Below are 10486 nucleotides of genomic sequence, written 5' to 3'. Positions count from 1 at the left end.
TCGGAGGTCATACTTATGCATAAGTTTCTAAGCGCAATATTATAATAATTCGTAATAAGTGTTGTACATTCAAAACGCGCCTAATAATAGCAATATTCATAGATTTCTGTAGGTTGTATTATGTTTTTCGTCAGAATGTTTGCATATTATTTCATTTGTCATCATAGATTTACAGTCTCATTAGTTCATCTATTTAAAAGGTCAGACCAATAACTCGCGACAAAGAATCAGGTCGAAAGTTGCTTTTTCTAGAATATTATATCTCCTTCCCCAATTTTTGATATAAAAAGCTGTTAATGTTTTCACACATTCAAAAAACTAACTCAATTAACCCATCAGATTATATTTTCGATATCATTATTATATCATAATTCACATTTTTGAAAATGACGAAGAAGTAATCCAAAAATAATGAGCTTTTGTGGGGTTGAAATCTCTCATGGAAATAATACTAGCAGGCATAGGCCTGCTTAAACAGTAACATAATTAGTAAAACGAAAAAAAAGTTTTTAAAATCTGGTTTCAAAAATTGAAATTAAAGCGTTAATAAATTGAATTCTATGTGAAAAAATTTTTGTTTGGAATAAAAAGGAATCGTAACACTGTGAATATGCAACCGTAGTTTGTAAGTCTGCCAGAAAGATCACATGTTATGCAATTTTATTTATTTTGGTGCAAAAATTCTACTGTCCATCCAATTTTAATGATTCAAATTTTATCTTCAGTGTTTTACAAGACAATGACTATTATATTATAGAGGTGAGATTATTACTGTGAAAATATGTGTGCATGAAATAAAGGTTAGTTTTCTACTGAGGTTTAATTTTTCACGGAATCATCTATATAAAAGATGAGGTCCTTCTCATTTTTATCGAGATGATAGGAAAGATAAAACCGAGAAATTCGAATAGACAAATTATGAATGTTTTCTCAGAAAAACATCAATTCATAAAATTGTTTATTATAAAAAAAATTATCGCAGAGAAATTTTCCACATCGAGAACTAGTAGCTTTCAGTATAGAATATGCTTATCGCTTAAGCGATTTTGGCGTGATTTAAGAATTTAATTTCCAGTCTAAGTAATTTGTGAAGGCCGCTGTCCCTGACACTATCCTGACATGGCAGCCGATGATGCCTCCACTCAGAGTCAGGTCACCAAGAGCATGCTATATCTCCGAATCAATAGTTTCATAGTACAGAGAGCCGTGTTCAGAATAAATGACAATTTTTAGACTGGATTGAATACTTTTTGATTCTGTAGTTCAGAATTCTTCTAGATCTGGCGTACACACATCCAAGACACAATCGTTGTAATACACCGAAATGTACCAAAATGCCTTGATTTTTAATTAAAGCGTGACTAAATCTAAACACAGTACTTGTACATAGTGTGCCCCACGCTGGAGACCCAACTGGGTTACATGGGCATTTTTAGGTTTACACTACAGTCAATATCTTATTAATTATGGCATCAGGGACTCCAGCACGCACAAGTAGACTTGCTTCTATTCAAAAACTATTCAAATTAAAACCACGGGAGCCGCCAATTCCTTCTGCCAAGAACGCTAACAATCCCGAATAATGGTCGATTCAATACATCTAAATGTCTTCGTATCAGGCACCAGGATCTCTAGACGGTCACATGAAAACCTCACTGCCCATGTCAAAGTAAACCAGGTGCCTCTAATTTGTATCTGTGCCTACTCGTATTCAATTCAAAATTGATGAACTCCCCCCAGCATGCCGTTTCTGAAATCAACTTGACTGTCTCACGTACTTCTGGACTCTAGCATGTCTGGCGTTCAAATGCTGATCCTCAAAACGGGTGCGCCATCCCCTCTTGTGACATTTCTATCACAAGAGCCTACGAACAAAATCTTGGTCTTAGAAAATCCCGGACAAAACCACATAAAATCGATACTTTCTAGGACCCAGAACCCAAAGATACGAGTCTTAGAAATTTTGCGCGCCGGGAATGACCTGAGCGTATTTTCAAAAATGTCAAAAAATTTAGTAATCCTTAATCGTAGCGTCCCGTCTAAAAACTTGTAACCGTCAAAGTTCCTCCGGACGTGACGCGGTGTTTATTCGGCGCCGAGTTGCGCAGTTGTGCGGTGTTATGGTATGGATTTCATTAGGCTTTTATTTATTTACAGGAAACCCTAATTGCCACAATAATTTAACGCTCGTAGAAGACAAAAGTTCTAAACACGATTTATCTGAGATAAATGCGGGGGTTTTTCTCTCTTGATTGAGGTTTTGAAGTAAAAGTTGTCACTTACCTTTAGTTGATGTGAATTGTCTCGGGCTGTGTGGGCGGCTCTGCATGTCCAGCGGGTACTGGATAGGAAATAAAATGCGAAATTGTCTCTATCTTTTCTAGAAGCACGCCGTTTAAAAATTGCATGACACTATGTACGATTGCTCTGGCGGCGGCAACTGAATTATTGTCTCTAGTGTAACAAATGATGTTTTTTCTATTAATTTTTTACTAGCACTTCGGAATAGATCGTTATTCTACGCACTTTCAAACTGTTCCTGCACCTTATTATGTTTTGTTTTATCGTCTACAATAGGATTTTGTGGAAGGTTATCCAAAAGAAAGAAGGATAGTTCATCAAGGCTAAATAGGCGCCGGTGGATCAGGTAACTAGGTTTTAGATAACAACTCAACAACCCAGGTACACCCAAGATTCACCAATGCCAAATAAGGCGCCGGTGGACCAATGAATGATGCAAGTGCTATTGCGAAAATGGTAGTAGAAGAAGAATTCACCAATGCCAGATACGGCGCCGGTGGGTATATATATTAAAATGGGTACGGAGATAGTTCGATAGTTTTACCAGTTCGATTTATTCATGTTGAAGGTAATTAATTTGGTTAACTCACGATATAGATTGAACTCAATGATAAGGTTTATTCAGTTTAAGTTGAAATGAAATTATGATGGTTGATTACTATAATGAAAATGTTATCATTCAAATAAAATGAGAAGCACGGAATTTCTTCAGAGTTATTAGAATATATTACTTATCTAGATTCTAAGTGATTTTATGAACCACTCTGACAGAAGGTTTTCGAAGAACTGCTTTCGTTAAAAGATTTTGTTGAACTGCTCTCGTTAAGAGATTTTTGTAGACTTCTAGTTTCTGCCTCCTGCAACGCTCTCCTCAGTTCATTATTCAGCGTGCAGTTTCCTAACGTACTTCCCTATTGGTTCCCTCCATTTTTATGGAAAGAGCTGAAGCCAAAGACCAAAGACCTACGTATGTTTTGATAATATTTTGGGCCTCCTTATTCGCCCTGAACTAACCCTGCTTTCTGGTTCCAGTGTAGTGAGTTAGTTATCCCCACTCTAGCTTTTGCTATGAGTGCAGGTAAGAATTTCCGCACTTGCATCATATGTACAAAGATAACCTATTCTAGCCTACGGTCATCATTTCCCAACAGACACCACTTGAAAAATATTTTCTGTAACACCTGCGTGGAAAGTATCATTTTCGAGTAGCGTGCGTGAAGGCGATACCTGCCTCGTGTGATTGCAGCACTCGCCTGTCGGCTTGTGCTGCAAACTTCACACTCGTCGGATATCGCCTGCTTCACGCACTAGCTACACAATATACTATTCTAGGCATCTAGTTTATCTTGACGAACTGTTACTTGATGCCTAACAGTTCGGTTTGGGTTCTGAAAAAAATGAACAGCTAAAACCATAAAAGACATTATAAGAATTCTTTGACTCTTGGCCTGTGCTATTGAGAGTTCTCTGGTGTGGTCCTTCTGGTACGCACATGCAGGTAAGTCTGTTTGGGTTACTATTTTACTAACAGGTTAGCATAAACAAGAATGGATGTTGCACAAAATGGTTAGAATATAAAAAAAAAAACAGGTACCGTATGCATGAAATGCATACGCAAATTCGAAGCAAAATATAAGAATCACTTAAAACGAAATTATAATGGTTATGAGTATGTAAGAAGAATATATCAATGCATGAAATTGAATAGGTAATGCTAAATGAAGCTATCATTCAGGGGCATTGGGCATCGAGGATGTAACTGCGGCGAGTGGTATTTGTGTTCGATTCAATACGCCTGATACGGATGGCTCAGGACACCAAATAAACGGGAATACGAATGGCTCGGGATGCAAATTAACCGGACTCCATCAATAACCTTCTCTAAATCAACACAGTAACTAGCCAAGATGTGAACAGACAAACAAAATGCCCATCATTCATGAGACCTTACTTGAAACCATGAGAATATGGTTAAAAAAGAATTCCAAAAGACCTAGAGTTCAGAAAACGGAGTTAAACGTCACCCTCATTTCTGTTGATGAGAAGGGATTATCCTTCTCTGGGTAATCCTAGGTTTCGCTGAGAGCGAAGGGGTTTCAACAGGCTGAGATAGAAACGCGACATGATTTTCACCCAACATCCGCACTGGTCCTCGGGTTTATTACTGGACTCACACGGTTCTACTCCAAGCACTCCTTGATATACACTGATGCATATACGATACAGTGTAGGTACCGGCAATATTTCGCCGCGGTTCTACGACATTGGAGCGATCGTCGCATGGCCTTGTCCACTTCCGCGACTACAATGCTGCAGGCAATAAATTGCCCGGGGAAGGCCATGCCTCTCGTGTCACATACGAAACTGTTCCTTTCTCTCTGGTATAACATGTCGAGCTGCAAAACTGCACGGTTTTACTCAAGCCCTCAGTTTTCCGACTTCCTCAGTTAGTGATAAACAGACATCTTTCAGATTGAAAGTGTGACAGACACCTATCGCATAACCAAGTCTGATGTGCACGTTTTGAAATTTGAGAACTTGTTAATCGTGATAAATTTCGAATACATGCAAAATGGTGTATCTTTCTGTTCTTTGTGTCATTTTCCATACGATCATCATCATCATCATCAATTTCACACTCTATCACTAAAAGATGGATTGTAGGTGTATCAGACTTGTGTCGACTCAAATAAACGGGTACAATTTCACTATGCTTTTGCTTCTCAGTACAATCTATACCATAAACGTTAATCGAAAGATCGTTGAGTTTTTCAAATTTTGGAATTTGATCCAAGGACATCAGAAAATTCAAACCGTCGTACCGTAGCACTGAGCTTAAATGTGGGTACGAGCTGACTTCATTGGGATTTTTATTGTTGGCTGGAAAGAGGGCTGCGGTGACCGACCATAGAAAGCAATACGAGTCGCTGTTACGGATGTTGACAACGGCCTTCTTATCTTGAATATCTTTGGGTAGTGGTGTATATGTGAACACACCTCCTCGTAGTGGCACGTACTTGCTGAAATTCACAGTCAAATTGATGATTTCAGTCAAAGACCAGCCTGAGTCTTTTTCTTGGAAGTCTTCCACCTTGGCCATCACTTTCTGCTTGACATTCTCTTCGAACCACCCATGTATGTCTGTTGGTTGGAGGATAACTTGATTTTTGGTATTGAAATCTTTAATGTCTTCCACAATTTGAACAGCGTTCTTTGTAACACTAAATTTACAGGATAAAACACAGTTGGCTTTCAAACTTCCCGTCTTACGTAGCATGTTCTTGAGTCTTGCAACGACCAGGTGTTTGGCATCTTTCAAAAACACACCCAAATCCTTGTGTTGCAGATTCATTACAGCACCCGTTCTAATTCGACTCTCGAACGCCGTCTCCAAATCTTCTCATTTTACTCGATCGCTCCACCGTCGGCTTTGTAATCCGTCGCCTACTTTTCGAAACTGTTGGAATTTTGCAGTCAACGATTTCAATATTCCGATCGTCGTCAAAATCCGTGTCTTTTCCCCGATCGTCGAGGCGTTCTTCCGTAAAATTTTGTTCAGAAGCCTCGCATTTTGGGTTGCAAATCGCATCCATTTTTGAACCTCGGCCGGTGAAGATTTCTCGCTCAAAATCTTGAACGCCGTCTCCATGATTTTCATCAATTTCAAAACTTTTCGGAATCCATGTTTGTTTTTTCCTCAGTCGCACACTTGACAAGAGTTATCGTTGCAAAGCTTGCTTCGTAATGATTGCTCTACGCCGACGCGGTCCTTTTTATGGTACATCGTGACTCACACATATCATCGAACCTTAGCGAACAATATTCTTCAACGAAAATTTTGAGATCTTTTTCGAGCGAATCTGCTGCTCGTGTAAGATGGTAAGACAGTTCTTGGAACTCGACGATGAAGGTTCACGCGCTTCATGTACAAGACAGAGCTGTGGTAGTGCAATAGTATTAGTAGATATCGTTCTTTGAGCACGCGATAAGGATGTTTTTACTTTGCCAGTGGTGTCAGGTTTACGATTTCGAGACCTCTGCACTTGTTTAGTAGAGCAGAGTAAGACAGCGGTAATTTACAAGCGTAACCGACAAGTGTCAACCACTCCGAGATTTCATATAGGTTTAATTGTGAACCTGAACACTTGAAGAAGCTGCACGAAGAGTGGAGTGCTCCATAAGCCTGATGAAATCATTCGCAGTCGAACTGTCAAAGTGTCAAGGTGAGTGATCGAAATCAATGCAGTTATAAAGTTTTCAACGTTTATGTGCAACAACTTTGGATTTTACTTGAACGAAGAGAAATAATTTAACGTGTGTGCCTTTTTTCAAATTTTTTCCCCCCGGGAATTCGAAAAAAAGAATCGTTTCAAAAAAAAAAGAAAATCGGTGAGTTTTATCAGAATATCGAAATTTTTCGTCTGTTTGATGGGCAATCATGACTTTGGCTATCTAACGGAATTATTTTTTTTTTCTCAGAAATGGAGTATGTCCACATTCTACCGAACGTGCGAGTGCCTCGAGAATGGGCTGAGTACCTACCTCGAGACTTCCTCGTTCGATCGGTTCAACTTGCCATTACGGCCTATGGCGATGGGAACCGGAACGGTATTTTTATTTACCAAGCGGGTGTGTCAGCCCGCTTGGTAAGAGTGAGGGATGGTTGCTGTTTATTCCACAAAGTGTAAGATGAAGTTATATAATAATTTTTTACATAATTCATTCGTTCGATGATAAAATTTTTTTTTCCTAAAACTATTTTTTTCAAGTATTTGGACAATGGTGTGATAACTTTTATAACAAGTTCCAATAATTGGTTCCTTTATTTTACAATGAAAACTACAAAACTTACGTGATTCTAGGTATATTAAAATTTTCTAAAGTTACAGTTTTTGTTGTGTTTGTGTGTGTGTTTCAGATCAATGTAACAGCTTTCGACAGACCCCTCATTATAATCATGTGTGGAGTAGTACAGTCGTAGTACAGTCGTAGTAGTAATAGTATTTTGTAATTTTGTGAAAAAATATATTCTTTAAAACAATAATGCACATAATTTGTCTTAAAAGGTTTTATTACGCTACACGTGCATGTCAGTTTCTACATGTCCGAAAATATCATAAGGTAATTCTCGAGCATCTGGCTTGTCTCAACGAACTGTTATTTGACGCTGAATAGTTTTTGCCACTGAGAAGGATAGCCGAAGCCATAAAAGGCATTGAAGAAGAGAGAATGCTCTGACCGTCGGCTTGGAATATTGAAAGAATACCACTCGTTCCCAGTCTCATTCTCTAGTTTGATCTTTTTGGTACGCACGTGTACGTAAGTCTGTTTGAGTTCAGACTGCCGTTAATATTATTTGACTATAAGGTTGACATAAAGAAGAATAAATTTTTCAAAACGGTTGGAAGATAAAAGAAACCGTACGCATGCATTGCATGCATCATTTGTAATATACTAGTATTGTCACATCCTGGATGCCCAACGCCCCTTAACATAACCTTATTTTGTGTTACCTATTCAATTCCATGGATTTGTTACGTGCCAGCCGGTATCCACGGGGGCACCCTCTCTGTATCCTACGTTACCGATGTGCAGTTACCATAGGAGAGCTTTAGGAGCTCTTACCCGTAGTTCTTAGACGAGTACCGACATGCACAATTATAATCATAACGTGCAATATTCTTATATCGATAGTTCTCTACGCTATATTAACCGTTATTTCATCAGCTAAACTTATATACATATATGGTACATATATTTTTCTCACATTCGACCGTTATATTTTTCAACATCAGCTTTCAAATAAATCCCTTAATTTACGATCGCAGCTGCAATGCTTCAAAGCAATAAACACCTGCAATAACTCAAAGTAATAAACACCTGCAATAATTCAAGCCAATAATCACTTGCAATTATCACTCAATAAAGATAGTCGAGTAGACTAAACAGAGGAAACGGGGGAAGAGAAGTCATGAATAGCTCTCAGATAAAGAAGCCTTATTCTCAGAATTAGGAATAGCGCCCTTATTTAATGATCACGCGGCCAATTAGCGTATCGCCGCTTGCTTTCTAAACCAACCACCTCACGCTAATTCCCCGCCAAGATCTTACGCACTAATCAGAAACTTTACCCCCATACTAATTAATATCCACATCCAATCATCCTAGACCCGCGAGAAGCTGTAACCCTTTCGAACTCCTCCTACTTTTTCCACCTCTTTTTCTCAACCCTAATTCAAATTAGATCAGAATAAATCCAGACATCAGAGAGAACAGTTTTAGACGTTATAGAAAGCAAAACAACTTTAGAACAGAGTTTAATCCAGAAATCATAAAAAAGTTTAGACTCAGTGAATAAAGTCAAACTCAGAACCTCGAAGATTTAATAACAGTTGTGATTGTGATAAGCGAAACACCAGTTTATAAACCATTGTAAATTCGACAACTGAGAAGTTGACGGAGATTGTTGATTATTAATAAATGTTTATTCTAAATTAAAGTGTTGTGTAAAGAGAATTATTTCAATCACGCATAGTGATGGTTGGCACGAGCCTCATTACCTTACAAACTCTCAGAATTAATTGAGCCGAACGAGAAGAGCTGAGGAGCTGATCAGCAGATTCCCGAACATCAACTACGTAAGTCAAGAGATTAACCAAAATCATGCAGTGAATCATAATCGATTCGTGGCGTTCCTCTCAGAACGTAACAGATTGATATATTCTTTTCACATACTTTTATAACGTTCATAATTTCGTTTTAAGGCATTCTTATATTTTATTTTAAATTTCCGTATGCTTACGGTTTTTTTATCTTTTAACCGTATGCATGCAATGCATACGGAAATATTTAATCAAATGGAGATTTACCGTGAAGCATGGATTCTGAAGGGTTTTCACCTATTTTGATGGCATTCCCGCCTGTGCAGAAGGACTGACAGATGCTGATCCAAAACTGAGCACTAAAGAGGAAAGAATGGACTGGTGAAAAGGGAGGCGAGGACGCAGATCCCTCGACTCCTAAACGTACCCAGCTGGAAGCCCTTCAAATAAGATGTAAAAATTGTATATTACCGCACCGGATTTTATTCAATGTCACTCGTTTGAACCCATCCCTATATGTTCCATGTTTTATACACTGGATTTTCCAATAACGTATTCATGACATCTACCTATATGTAGTACGTCTCCCAGAACAGCTCGAAGAATAGACATATCTGCGAAAACGGGCGCGGAGCTTCATCTTGAATTTTCCTTCCAAATCCCACCTACTCCTCTTCAATTTTCCCTTTTTTCTCCCGTACTCCCATTCTCTATTTTTCGCTCCCTCGGTACCCACACAACACGAACTGACGTTATATAGCTGACATATGTCTGAAATATGTCAGAAACATTTCGGTAAAATAACAGAAATATTTCCATGAAATATTTCAGAAACATTCTAGAACTGTTTCATTTGAAGCATTTTACATTTCATTGCAACATTGTAGAAATATATCATAAATATTTCTGAAATGTTACCGACATATTTCGTGCCATGTAGATAAGTAATATTTCTTTTCTTTGCTTTATCTGACAGAACGCACCACATTGCCGATGCAACGACAAAGAAGCCACAGGTAGGCACAGTCACCACGTAAAAGCCAGACACGCAACAACGACCCGCCCGAAGACTGATCTCTATATTAACTGGATAGTGGACGGGTTCCCTTTTGTCTACATGTTACAGCGTGGAACTATTAGAAGGCTGACGAGGGACCGGGGGGGTTGGGGGAAGGGGCAAGATTAGGCTCTTTTAAACCGGGAAATTTGATCTAATAGAAGGATTAAAGCTTAGTTTATTGAGGCACTGACCAAAATGTTTCAAGTAAAAACGTGTACTTCGTCCAGCATGTGGTGACTTCCAAAGTAGTTCGACTGTACATTAATCAAACAAACGCGTTTTCTTTTAAATGGCTTATATTTTAATGGGGAAACGGATATTGGTTATAAACAATAAAATAGTTGTTTTCGTGGCAAGTGCGCATACAATAGGGATTTCTTGACGCGTGCAAAAGGCACACAAGTCAAGAAGTCTCTAATTGCGCACATGCGACAAATCCCATGTTCTGTGCTACCTCCTGTCAAAAACGAGAATATTATATAGTTTTTATAAGCACCAGTGCTTAAAACCCGACTTTTAAGCA

This window comes from Diprion similis, chromosome 4 (genome assembly GCF_021155765.1).
Source record: "Diprion similis isolate iyDipSimi1 chromosome 4, iyDipSimi1.1, whole genome shotgun sequence".
NCBI lineage: Eukaryota > Metazoa > Arthropoda > Insecta > Hymenoptera > Diprionidae > Diprion > Diprion similis.
This window is presented reverse-complemented; position numbering follows the sequence as displayed.